The following is a 13236-nucleotide window of genomic DNA, read 5'->3' as shown; positions in this document are numbered from 1 at the left end:
TTTCTTGTCAATAAAGTCCACTAATTTTTAAACCTCACTCATGTAATTATCGAATTTTAACACATTGTAATTGACTGTACAGTTTTTCCTATTTAATTTAGTGCCATATAATTGTTAAGTAAATGTGGGATTTTATTTTCCCAGTTTTTCCCTAATTTATTTCTATTGGACTTCCAGATAAACCCACTAATCCATTTTTAGGAAACTGTCAACTATGTCATTGGCAAAAAATTATTTTGGTTCTTCTCTAAGGGCCATGAACATAAATTCAGCAGCAATGAACATAAATTAGTGAATGTGGTCTGTGGTCTTGCTAAGGACTTCAGTTCGCATAACTCTCATGCAGGCAGTAGTCTTTCTATCTTACAGGCAAATATATAACTGGAGCATAATCATTTTCAGCTGTGGTATAAACATCAAATGTTGTCAAATCCGATGTAAGTCCATTACCCACATCTTGGGCAGCTTAATGTAGTTTCCTGGGATTTCTCCATGGCCAAAAGCAGGGTCTTAAAATGTTCTCTCAGAAGACAGTTGTACTGGGAGCATAGGATGAAATCTGTTCTTTGTACCAGATGTGAGGGAAACCGACGTTAAAGGTACATTTAGGTTGTTATAAGTATAGGGAAACTTTCTCCTTGACTTCATTGTTTAAATGACTTTACTAAAATTTGGTTTAGCCTTCAAAACCATTCTTTTAGTAAATTTACTGGGTGTTCGGTAGCACAGCGGTAGGGCATTTGCCTTACAAGCGGCCAACATGGCTGACCCGAGTTCGATTCCTCTGCCCCTCTCGGAGAGCCTGGCAAGCTACCGAGAGTATCTCACCCGCACGGCAGAGCCTGGCAAGCTCCCCGTGACGTATTCGATGTACCAAACACAGTAACAAGTCTCATGATGGAGACATTACTGGGCCCGCTCGAGCAAATCGATGAACAACGGGAGGACGGTGACCGTGACTGTGACTGGGTGTTACAAGTCTTCCTGGTGTTCATTTATGGTTAATCCCTTTTCTCATCTCTAGCCCCGGCAATCACTACTCTTTTATTTAGCCTTTCTCTGAATGCTTCATATAAGTGAAACCATACAAGTTGCTGTCTTTCATCATAGCATGGTGTTTTCAAGGTTCATCCATGCTACAGCAAATTCCAGTAGTTTTTGTCCTTCATCCCCCTTCCCTCCTTCCCTCCTTCCCTCCCTCCCTCCCTCCCTCCCTCCCTTCCTTCCTTCCTTCCTTCCTTCCTCCCTCCCTCCTTCCTTTCCTCTTTTCCTTCCTTCCTCCCTCCTTCCCTCCCTCCCTCCCCACACACAGACTGAACAAGGCCCTCACACATGCAGCATCTGAGTTTTGCTGCTGACTTACATCCCCAGATGTTTTGTGCTTTCTAAGGTTGAGTTGTATTCCATTGGATGGGTACACCACTGTTGACCCATTTTCTAATTTATGGATATGTGTGTTCATTCCAATTGTGTGCTATTAGGACTAATTACATTATCGTGATTATTTACTAATCGAGCTTACTAATGTTTTCTAAGTTTATATAACTTAGCCATCACTCCTTTTTTCTCTCACAAGCCTCTCTCTGTCCCTAATATTCTATGTAAAGACAAGGGATAAGTTGAAACCTCGAGGCCAGCAGAAACATCTACTGCCTGGGAAAAATAATATATAGAGACCACGACTTTTAGATGCTAACATCAAAGGACTTGGGAATTTTAAACAATTACTATCTTCTATTGCATATTGTTCTTTGCTATTTGGTTGTAGAAAAAAGTTAGTGGTTCCTATGTTGGTGGCTTCATCTTTCCATTTTAGAAGATAACATGGTAGTTACTCATTGACAGCTTGGTGACTTGTCATTTACTTGTACCTTATAATTCTGTCTGAAATCCCACCAAATCTCAGTGTTTAAGGTGGGATTTTACTCATTCTCTCTAAATCCCTTCTTTGGCTAATTAATTTTAGAATCACTGAGTGCCTTTGAGAAAAGTCTTTACTTACCATAATTCAAATTTAAGGAGAAAAAATATGAAGCATAGAGAAAGAGAATTCAATTATCGTTCTCAAGTAGAAAAAGGGTGGTTTCAAAAATTCAGTGCTGGCTATCTATAAGGATGAGTCTGGGGAAAGTACTAAAAATGTTCAGACTGTAGAGATCCCTTGCTTCCTCTATAATTTGATTTTTGCCTCACCCAATGTGTCATTCCTAATGACTTAACTAGATTTTCAGATAGACATTACTTCTCTGACTTCAACAGCATTGTAAAATATGCTGCAAAGCTTGCCCTGAAGGGATCTGATACCTTTTTTCAATTATTTTTATTTAAACAAGGGTACCAAATGCTGGGAGCTATCATCAATGCTAGACAGAGAGAATACGATGGTTGTTTCCATGATGCTGCAAATGTGATTGCTGGTAGATCTATTAATAGCCAAGCTCTGACTTTTGACCTTGGATTTATTAAATTAAAGAGTTTATGAAAGTAGAAATGAGTCAAATGACCTGGAGGAAACCTTGGGCATATTCCCTACCTAATAATTTTTCTAATGAATCTGTAGCATATTGTGTACAAAGAAGGTACAAATATGAATGTATAATTAGTATTTCTGTATAAATAATTATGGACTATAAATATTACTTTCAAGTTAATCTCATCAGAAATAATAAATTCTTATAGAGCTCACTGCCCTTGTTTCCATCTTTTTATTGTCACTTGTTTGTTTTACTTACAAGGAAACATTGCATTCTTCTTAATAAAGTACCACTGTCCTATTGGAGGCCAAAGAATAGATGAAGGAAATTTTCTTCCTGTTATACACGAGTAAATGGCAATAGTCCGTCTGTTGGGGGATAAGCCTGGAGATTTCAGTGTCTTCACTACATTTGGTGACCAGATTAGGTGTTTGGGGCCAGGGACTTGATAGATTCTATTGAAACTGCCCCTTCTGAGATTTAAATTTGTACTTACTACCTCTACTCTACATTTCAATAATGTAGTTTAATTGTTTACAGTTTCCTTTTTTTCTTTTTTTTGGGGGGGAGGTCACATCCGGCAATGCTCAGGAGTTACTCCTGGCAGTGCACTCAGGAATTATTCCTGGCAGTGCTCAGGGGATCATATGGGATGCTGGGAATTGAACCCGGGTCAGTTGCATGCAAGGCAAACACCCTACCCACTGTGCTATTGCTCCACCCTCTACAGTTTCCTTTTGCTTACATTATTTTGGATGGCTTATCAGGATGACAATTACATGAAAAAAAACCCACAGTCAAAGTGTATGCCATATCACTAGTTCTTGGTCTGTAAAAGAATTGGATATTTTATTATATAAACCCATTTAAAATGTATCACTCATTTTATGTCTGAAGTATGAAATGAGTTCTTGTTCATGTGATTCTATTCCAGATATAATTGAGATGAAGTGGAAATGAGGCATAATTATAACTGAAAAATTTTATCAACAGAGCCTAATCCATAAGTTAAGCTAACTTTATGGGATGTTTCAATGAAAGGCCATTGTCCATATATGTATATTTGCATCCCTCATATTTCAGATTCATTCTCTTTAATAAATCCAAGCCTGTGTGAATCATGGGAAGAGAAAAATGCATTTCTGCACCATCTCGCTTCAATCCAAGATCCAGTTCTGAAAAGCCTTAGTCACTAGCATCACCAGTATTCTGATTGGTTAAGAGCAGTCCTGCAAGCCAACTTGTAAAAACTCCTTTTCATCCTCCCAAAGCTAAACAAGTACTAGTCTTATCTTATTCTGGCATGACTTGACTGCTTTAAAAACGACTCCCCCAAAGGTTGGTTTGTTTCTTTGTTTAAAAAGTTATGTTCCTTCATAGAAAAGAAGAATTTATCTTTGGAAAATGATTTAAAGAAATAAATACAGGGCTGGAGTGATAGCACAGAGGTAGGGCATTTGCCTTGCACGTGGCCGACCTGCGTTCGATTCCCGGCATCCCATATGGTCTCCTGAGCACCACCAGGAATAATTCTTGAGTGCAGAGCCAGGAGTAACCCCTGGGCATCACCTGGTGTGACCCAAAAAAAATAAAAGAAAGAAATATACTTAAGAATTAGTTTGTGCTCACATTGACCTTGGGAGATGTGACCTCTCTAACAGCAGAGAGGAGGAGCAGGATTCCTCAGTGACTTCTGTGAAGTAGGTGTTAGGGCGCGGATCATGATCTTCCTTTAAAGACAAAGAGACTCCAGAGACTACAAACAGCAAGCAAGGTTTATTGTAAGACTGGCTAGGTTGAGCCGCCTACACAGACACGCAGGCCTGATAGGTTAGGCAAGACCCCGAAATTTTTCAAAGGCGATCTTATATAGACCTTCACTGGCCGTTACAGCAAAGCCCGCACATTTCATAGCCAATAGATTTGTAACAACATATACTTTCTTAACCAATTCATTTAAAAGTACATCACTCCTTAGCCTATAGATTCATAGATCAGCATTTACATACATAGGCATTGTGGCTAGTGGGTATCTCATAACTCAAACATCTGGTTATCTTCCATGTCCACTCAGCTCCCCGTGATTTACAGCTCAGGACACCTGCATTCCGGTGGAGGGGGATGAGGGGAGAGTCACTAACTGAGGGGCAAATAAGGAAGAGTCAACAGAGGAGGCAAGATTTACATCCCAATTAGGAAGAGTCAACAAATGGAGACATAATTTCCCTAGTAAATCAAGGCTTTACTAGGAAGGGGGCAGGATTTACAACTCAAGGCTTTACTAGGGAGGGGGCAAGTAAGGAAGAGTTACTAATTAGCAGAGTTTAGCTCTGGAATTTCCCTCGGGGTCACAAGGGACCTTACATAGGGAGGAGAGAAGCAGAAGACTCAAGATAAGGGCTCACCTCCTGCTTCCTTCTCTCACCACCTCCCTTATACTGGGAAGTACCTGGGAAATCTAGGACTGGTGAGAGTCTACTCTCAGCTCTTACACGATGTCTCTCCAGCTCCATGAAGTGGTCATCATACTGCAGCTTAGTTTCACTTATTCTGCATGACTTAGGAGCTGATCCCCAACACCTGATTTCTCCAGGAGAAATGGAACCCTGGCTGGAGTGAGGAATTCTTTGCAGGAAAAGAAAGTCAGTCCTAAATCTCACCCAGGTTTTCCAGATCTGTCCCCTAGCCTCACATAAAAGAATTTCAGGAAGAGACAACAGTGAAGTAAGATAAATTTATCCAGGAAATAAAGGGAGGGAAAGAGAAAGGCAGGTGCTCAAGACAGCTTCTCCAGAGTGGAAAGAACCCAGAGTCTACATCCCAAACAAGGATGTACAGCCATTTCCCCAGAATGGAGAAATGCTCCCTCAGGTAAATAAATCTACATCTCAGCCAGAGGGAGACCAAAGAGGCCCCTTTTACGCTACCGAGTCACCTTATATATGTCTCCCCAACTTCTGCCAAAGTATATTTCTAGGGTGGTTGCTAAAGGGTAGTGCTTGGAGGTGTCAATGGTACTTTGATATTCTTCCTGTGCCCTTTGTTCCAGAAGTGGAACCTCTCCTTCCAGCCATTTGTGCTCCTGGAATTCTGCATCTCAAAGGTTTTCATTGTCTCAAAGTTCTGGATTAGTTTAGGTTCCAGATAATATTTAACATACATTACCTCCTATCTCTAGGACCCTGTAATGGTCAAACAGTAAAATCCACCCCACCCACCTCACCGCACAGAGACACTGATAGTCTCATTTCCCTTTTCTATCATCTTTACTTCTAATCATTTGAGGAAAACTCCGAAATATCTGTGGCTTCTTGTGTTTTGTGGATCTTTTGATCAAATCTCTAGTCAGGTACCAAGGAAAAATCAGTTTGTATTTTGAACTCTACAGACCCAACAAAGTGCCACGTCTTTGGGAAATGATCACAGAAGTCATTTAGAATTACTCCTGTAAGTTTGGATTGATTCAGGGGACAATGGAGTTTCTCTGGAAAAAGTAGGAGTTGGTGCAATGGAATCATGGTTAAAGACCTTGCATTACAACACAGTAATGCAAATCAGCACACTCTTGAACTATCACCCCATGAAATTCTGATGATTCATTTTTGCAAATATTACCTTTTGAGCAATATGTATGCTTTAGTTAAGAGTTGGTCTTTACAAATGGCCAGAACAATGAAAGACCAATTGGAATATCGAGGAAATCACTGTAGAATGCAGGAAAAAATATTTTTTAAAAAATTGTCAAGGCATAGAAAGATTGCATTCATCTGGGGAACATAAAGTAACAAAATAGGAGACTAACACCCAAGAATGGCCGAGATTAGTACCAGGAATTTTGCTCCATGGCTTGGAGGTCAGTCACACACGCTAGGGGAAAAGGCAGCTCAGATAGAGAAGGGAGCACCAAATAAAAGGTGTCAGGAGGATCCTCCCAGGATGGGAGATGCATGCTGAAAGTAGACTATAGACCAAACATGATTGCCACTCAATACCTCTTTTGCAAACCGCAACACCCAAAAGGAGAGAGAGAACAGAGGGGAATGCCCTGCCACAGAGGCAGGGTGGGATGGGGGGATGGGGGGTGGGAGGAATACTGGGATCCCTGGTGGTGGGAAATGGGCACTGATGGAGGGATGGGTGTTTGATCATTGTATAATTGAAACCCAAGCACAAAATTTGTAAGTCTACAACTGTACCTCATGGTGTCTCACTAATAAAAAATAAAAAAATTAAAAAAATTGTCAAGGGAATAACAGGTTTACGGACAGAGGGGAGATTCTCTGCCAGTGTTGACATTACCTCTGATTAAACTCTACAGGCTGGCTGGCTACCTTCATGCAGCTGCACAAGCAGATGAGGCTTTGCTAGGACCATCAGGGCCTATCTTTTAATTTCGTGTTGCATAAGATTTGATCATTTGCTTTTTCTGCTCATAGGGGGAAGAACTGAATGCAATTGTTCTTTATAGTGATTTTAAAATGTTTTGTGACAAGGAGACCTTTTAAAAAAATTGTTTATGCCTTTGGGCTTGGGCTGGAGCGCTAGCACAGTAGGTAGGGTGTTTGCCTTGCACGCAACCAACATGGCCGACCCTGTTTCGATTCCGCCATCCCTCTCAGAAAGCATGGCAAGCTACTGAGAGTATCTCACCCGCAGGGCAAAGCCTGGCAAGCTCCCCGTGACGTATTTGATATGCCAAACACAGTAACAACAAAGTCTCACAATGGAGATGTTACTGGGCCCGCTCGAGAAAATCGATGAACAACCAGAGGACAGTGGCAGTGACAGCCTTTGGACTTGGTGCCTACGATGGTATATTTCTTCTTGCTTCATATACTCTTTGTTTTAAAACAACAGAAAGGTATTCTTTCATAGTATTGATGCAAAGCAGCAACAGTGGAATCCTGTGTTGGTCAGCAGTTCCCAGCTTCTTCAATATTTCCAAGAATGAAGGTTTTGAGTAATCAAGATACTCAGATTCAGAGTTGGAAAGACAGAAAAGTTTATGGAAAAGTAAAAATTAAAACAAATCTCCCCAGCCAGAGAAGAAATTAGTATAAGACTAAGGATGGTTCATTTGTGTGGTTTGTTTATTTATTTGGGGGGCCACACCCCGTGGTGCTCAGGGATTACTCCTGACTCTGCATTCAGAAATCACTCCTGGCAGTTCTTGGGGTACTGTCCTACCCTCTGTACTATCACTCCAGCCCCTCATTTTGTGTTTTTTTAAATAAGAAAACTGGGTGATTACATTTCTTATCAAAGTCTCAAAGGACTCCCATGTGTTAATGTGGGGGCCATTTGTATTGCTAAAATGAACAACTTTCCTTCCCACTGAAGCTGGTGGGGACTGTCTGTCTAGTTAAGTTCTTTAGGTTTCTGTGTTTCACCACCTACCCAGGTATGGCGCTCCTTGAGTTCCCTGTGATCCCAAGGCTAGGGCAGAATTTACAGCCTTGAGAAACAGTAAGTTTTCTCAATCTCAGAGAGGATCCAGAAATTTGCAGGAATGTTTAAAGTGTTGAATGGGGACAGCTCAAATGAAGGCACTCACAGCAACTAGTGAGAGGACACCAAGGGACTCTTTTTCGTTAATAGAAGTCAGAATTCCCAAACTGGGATGTTGGCATGTTCCCCCTCCAGCCGTAAGGGAGTCTTTCTGTACCTTTTCCAAATTCTGGTGGCCCCTTCTGGCAATGGTTCCCGTCTCTGCTTCTCACTCTAAATTCTAGGTTACATTCCAACTAGTAGAATATCTCAAAACACTTGCTTGGTTGGACTGATACAATTCTACAGGCAATATTTCATGGGTTAGCAGAGCGTTTTCATTTCTTTTGGAGTCCTGGGATATGGGGGCATAGAAATCAATAGTGGTCACAGCTCAGACAATCTAAGTCCAATATATCTCCTCAGCCTTTAGCGTTGCCCTGCCCTCATCACCAACGCTAAATACCACTTGGGACAACCACATGTTTGAGAATCCAGTGAAAAAGTGACTCATGTAAAAGTGACTCAGATTGGCCAATCCTACTAATGTGTCTCCTTCCTCACTAGTTCCTTCCCACAAAATACACAGTAAAGGCTTTAGCACAGCTGCTTTACTCCACTGCTTTACTCTGCCTCTAATTTTCTCTCAATTCACTAGAACTCTGTTGTATACATGTACTAGTGAGGGTGATTACTGGGTAAAAGATTGAATTCTCCAGTTATCTTTAGAGAAAATGAATCTTTTGCTTTTGTATGATGTGAAAACATGAAATTTTTCATCACTTACTAGACTATAAACCGAATCCATTGGTTTTTTAGGGGGGATGTGTTGCAGTGAACTTGTGTGGGAAAGTTTGAATGCGACTCAGTTGTCCTCATTCCAATGTACCTCTTCGGCGCTTCTGCTTCTCAGCACATGGTGCAAATGTGCTATGGGGCCATGGCTTTCCTCTCAATTCTCAAAATGCCACCTTAAGTTGTCATGCTGACAGCTTGTCACTGTATTCCCTAAGGAGAATGTCACAATCTTTAAACACACACACACAGAGGAACACTTCACAGTAACTCTAACTCCAGTGTGGGAATTATTTCCTGTTCCAATGATGCCAGGTCCCTGCAACTGTCTTTGTGAGATAATCCAATTCATGGGTGTAAGAGACACGAGACATGGTTCTGCATGTGGGTTCTGACTTGGCTGCTCTGCATTTGGAAAAGAGGACTGGAGTTGAGGAAGACAAGGTGATAGAGCCACGGAGCTAGTCGTCCACTCAAGGAGCATCCAGCAAATGTATGCAGGACAGACATGAAGACAGCAGGTGTAAGCAGTAAGGACAGTGGCCTCTCCTAGTGCTGGGCAGGCCTCCTCTGAAAGCAAGCAGCGGGTTTGGAAGCTTGCTGCCCAGTAGGGAGTCACCGAAACTGGCTTCCCAAGGTTTGGCAACTTCCTCAGGCTTGAAAAATGACTGAAAGAGGAAGGTGCTCCCTGGTGACCTGTTTCCTTTCTTGCTTGGAAACGGAAGCACTTGCCAGGCAGGGAAACTGTGCTGTGTACTTGTCCTGGACCAGCAACTGGTGTTCCCAGCTGGTGGACTGCTGAGGCGCAGCCCACACTCCCCATGGTGATGCTGAAGCTTTGCCAAAGACCATCCTCCCTGTTCAGGAACACCTCTGGGACTTCTTCACCGAGACTCAGGCAGGAGACTCAACAGGAAATAGAAATCTCAGAATCCACTTCGCAGAGTCAAGGACTCTTGGCCTTTGCAGCTTTTTTTTTAAACAAAGTTTTTTGTTTGTTTTGGGGGTCTCACCCAGCCATGCTCAGATCTTACACCTGATCCTTTGTTCAGGGGTCACTTCAGGTGGGGCTCAGGGGATCCTATGTGGTGCCAGGAATCTAACCGGGATTGGCAGCATGCAACCACACCACCCTCCTCTCTACTATCACTCCAGCCCCTCTCTGCAGCTTCATGATGGTGATCTATAACGATGTGTGTGTAACTTTTGGATTCACATCAATGATGCTCAGGGGTTATCCTGGCTCTACACTCAGGAATCACTCGGCAGTGCGCAGGAGACCATACTGGATGACAGAGCTTGAAACTGAGTCGGCCCTACCCACCATACTATCTCTCCAGCCCAGACATTGGGACATTTTAAGTATTGAATGGGGTAAAAGAAAGGTTATAATTTGAGACAAAAGATTGTGACCCGTATTTTAGCCTCCAATTCCCTTCTCTTGGCCTTGGGCAAGACAGCCCTCTTGGTCATGGTCCTGTAGCACTGAAATGTGGGTAACAGTGACCCCTATCAGACAGGCAATGGGTTGGGAAATGGCTCGGCAGACAGGAAAGCTCCATTTTTGACTTAGGTTTTTTTTTAAATTGAGCGATAGCACAGTGGTAGGGCATTTGCCTTGCATGCAGCCAACATGGCCGACCCGAGTTCGATTCCTCCACCCCTCTCGGAGAGCCCGGCAAGCTACCGAGAGTATTCGATATGCCAGACACAGTAACAACAAAGTCTCCAATGGAGACGTTACTGGGCCTGCTCGAGCAAATCGATGATCAATGGGAGGGCCTTTACTTTACTTTACTTTAAATTCAGCACTGTAGTACTGTCCTCCCATTGTTCTTCGATTTGTTCAAGTGGGCACCAGCAGTGTCTCCGTTGTGAGACTTGTTGTTAATGTTTTGGGCATATCAAATAGGCCATGGGAGCTTGCCAGCCTCTGCCATGCGGGTGGGATACTCTCGGTAGCTTGCCGGGCTCTCCGAGAGGGGCAGAGGAATCGAACCCAGATCGTATATGTGCAAGGCAAATGCCCTACCTACTGTGCCATTGCTCCAGCCCATATTTTTAAATTTATGTATCATTATTTACAAAGTTATTTATAGTTGCGTTTCAGGTATCCTATTTTTTCCAACAATCCCATCACCAGTGTCCAAATCCCCTGGGGTCTCCAGGTTCCCTCCCACCCCCAGTCTGCCTCCTTGACAGGCACAATTTTAGGTTTGGTTCTTGCAGTTTGGATATCCTGCTTTCAGTTTTGTTGGGCATAGCACTGGTTCTGTATCATGCGAGTACTTATGAGCCTCCTAGAACTACTAGATATCATCTCTACTTACAAAAAGAAAAATACTGTCTTATACCTTGTGTGCATTGTTTCCAATTTAATTCAGTACATCTCTACCTGCCCATAATATTACTTCAACACTGGAGTTACGAAGTTGAATAAATCAGAAATGGAATTGTGGTGTCAAATAATAGAAGCAGATTCAGATGCATAAATAGACATACACTATGAACATGTAATAGTCTTCAAAAATAAGTCATAATGACTAACATACCTGGTTCATTCTGGGAAGGCTTTCTGGAGGAGGTGGTGTTTAACCTGGAGCCATCATCAAACTAATAGGGCACTTGCCTTGCATGTGGCCAACCCAATTCCCTCCCCAGGTCTCCAGAGCCTGCCAGGAGTGATTCCTCAGTGCAAAGCCAAGAGTAAGCTCTCAGTACAGCTGGGGGTGGCCCCCAAACCAAAAAATAAAAATAAGAAAGATACAAATACTGAGTGCCATGGTCAGTAGGAACCACTGTCTTAAAATAAACCCTAGCAAATGCATGATGGAGTCAAGGAACTCAGTCTGATTTAGTACAATTGTAGATCAGTGATTGAGGGTGAGACTAAGTTCATAAAAGGCCTTTTCTTCCTATGCTGGAAAGTTTGAACTTGGTCATAGTAACTGAGATCATCAAATTAGCATAGCAATTTTCTTCCTCTATGTTGTATGTACATTTATTTTTATATCACTGATTCTCCCTTAGAATATCCATATTTATATGATATCTTATGTATGACATGTGCATTTGTATATATGTATGTTCATATATAATTTTGGCCTATTCTCCAAGATTTAATGGTTCTATCTTGATTGGCTTGAACTTTTGATTGTGCAAGAGTTTCCTAATATTGAGCAAATGCTCTTTCCCTCCTTGGCATGTTCCTATTAAAAAAAAAGAGAAAGAAAATCTGTGCTGTTCAGTAACGAACATAATTCACAAAGAGAATGTCCACAGGAAATTGGCTTCAAATTGGTTGCTTCAGTCAAAAGTTTCCAACTGGAAAAGCAGATGAAGAGAAGTAACGACAAGCAAAAAGCCAAGTGGGCTGAGAATTTTTTGAGCTTTTGAAAGCCAAGTGGGTTGAGAGTGTTTTGAGTTGTTCTTCCCCAGGAGGCTTGTATGCATCCTCTCAGGGGAGAGAGCAACCCCTGCCCTTAGGCTCACCCATCTGGCACTAGGAGATCTTGCTAGGGGCAGGAGTATGTGTGCTACCAAGGGCAGTGCCTCTAGTCACGCAGAAAGGTATTTTGAAGATGTTTTCAAAATGCTTCGAGATAAAGCCATTGTGTGAGCATAAGGCAAGGTTCTGACACACCTGAGGCTGCCATTGTAATTCTTCACATTTCAGCCAGCTCTGACACCTGGTCTTTTGTAAAATTGCTAGAATCCAAACCTGCTTCCTTAAACACGTTTTAATATTTATTTCTTGATTGCTTTGTAGTTGGGGGATTTTATTCTTACGAATATTCAGAACCAGGGCTGTAGCAATAGCACAGCGGTAGGGCGTTTGCCTTGCACGCAGCCAACATGGCCGACCCGAGTTCGATTCCTCCTCCCCTCTCGGAGAGCCCGGCAAGCTACCGAGAGTATCTCGCCCGCACGGCAGAGCCTGGCAAGCTCCCCGTGACGTATTCGATATGCCAGACACAGTAACAACAAAGTCTCCAATGGAGACGTTACTGGGCCCACTCGAGCAAATCGATGAACAATGGGAGGGCCTTTACTTTACTTTACTTTTACTAGGGCTGTAGATATGGCAGAAAGCATTGAGTATATGCTTTACATACAGGAGACCCAGGTTTGATCCCCGGCACTGCTGGGAACAACCCCCAAGCACAGAGTTGGGAAGTAGACTCCAAACACTGTCAGGCACAGCTCTCAAAACAAAAAGTACCCACAAACAAGGATATTCAGAACCTACAATGTTTAACTGTCTTTAATCACTTGATACCCCGTTATTCATCGATTTACTTGAGCGAGTGCCAGTAACGTCTCTATTCATCCCTGTTGCATGCTAGCATAGCCCAATGGCATCTGCTTGTTCTAGGAACATGCAGACCCTTAAACCGATCATACAGGGTCTTGACGAAGAAGTCTGACCATCTTGTAGGTGGGTGTCCACACGATCTTTTGACATCCCGTGGAATCCAGT

At 42.5% G+C, this 13236-nt stretch overlaps 1 protein-coding gene across 3 annotated transcripts in view; it reads left to right on the top strand.

Moving 5' to 3' along the window:
* The window catches only part of FRMPD4 (FERM and PDZ domain containing 4), a 600685-nt gene that overhangs the window by 230232 nt on the left and 357217 nt on the right, over positions 1-13236 (top strand). The gene's annotated exons all lie outside the window — the stretch shown is intronic.

The sequence above is a fragment of the Sorex fumeus genome, unplaced genomic scaffold (assembly GCF_029834395.1).
Source record: "Sorex fumeus unplaced genomic scaffold, SorFum_2.1 ptg000086l, whole genome shotgun sequence".
In the NCBI taxonomy this organism is placed as follows: domain Eukaryota; kingdom Metazoa; phylum Chordata; class Mammalia; order Eulipotyphla; family Soricidae; genus Sorex; species Sorex fumeus.
Note: the sequence above shows the minus strand (reverse complement) of the source record. Positions and strands in the feature narration are given on the sequence as shown.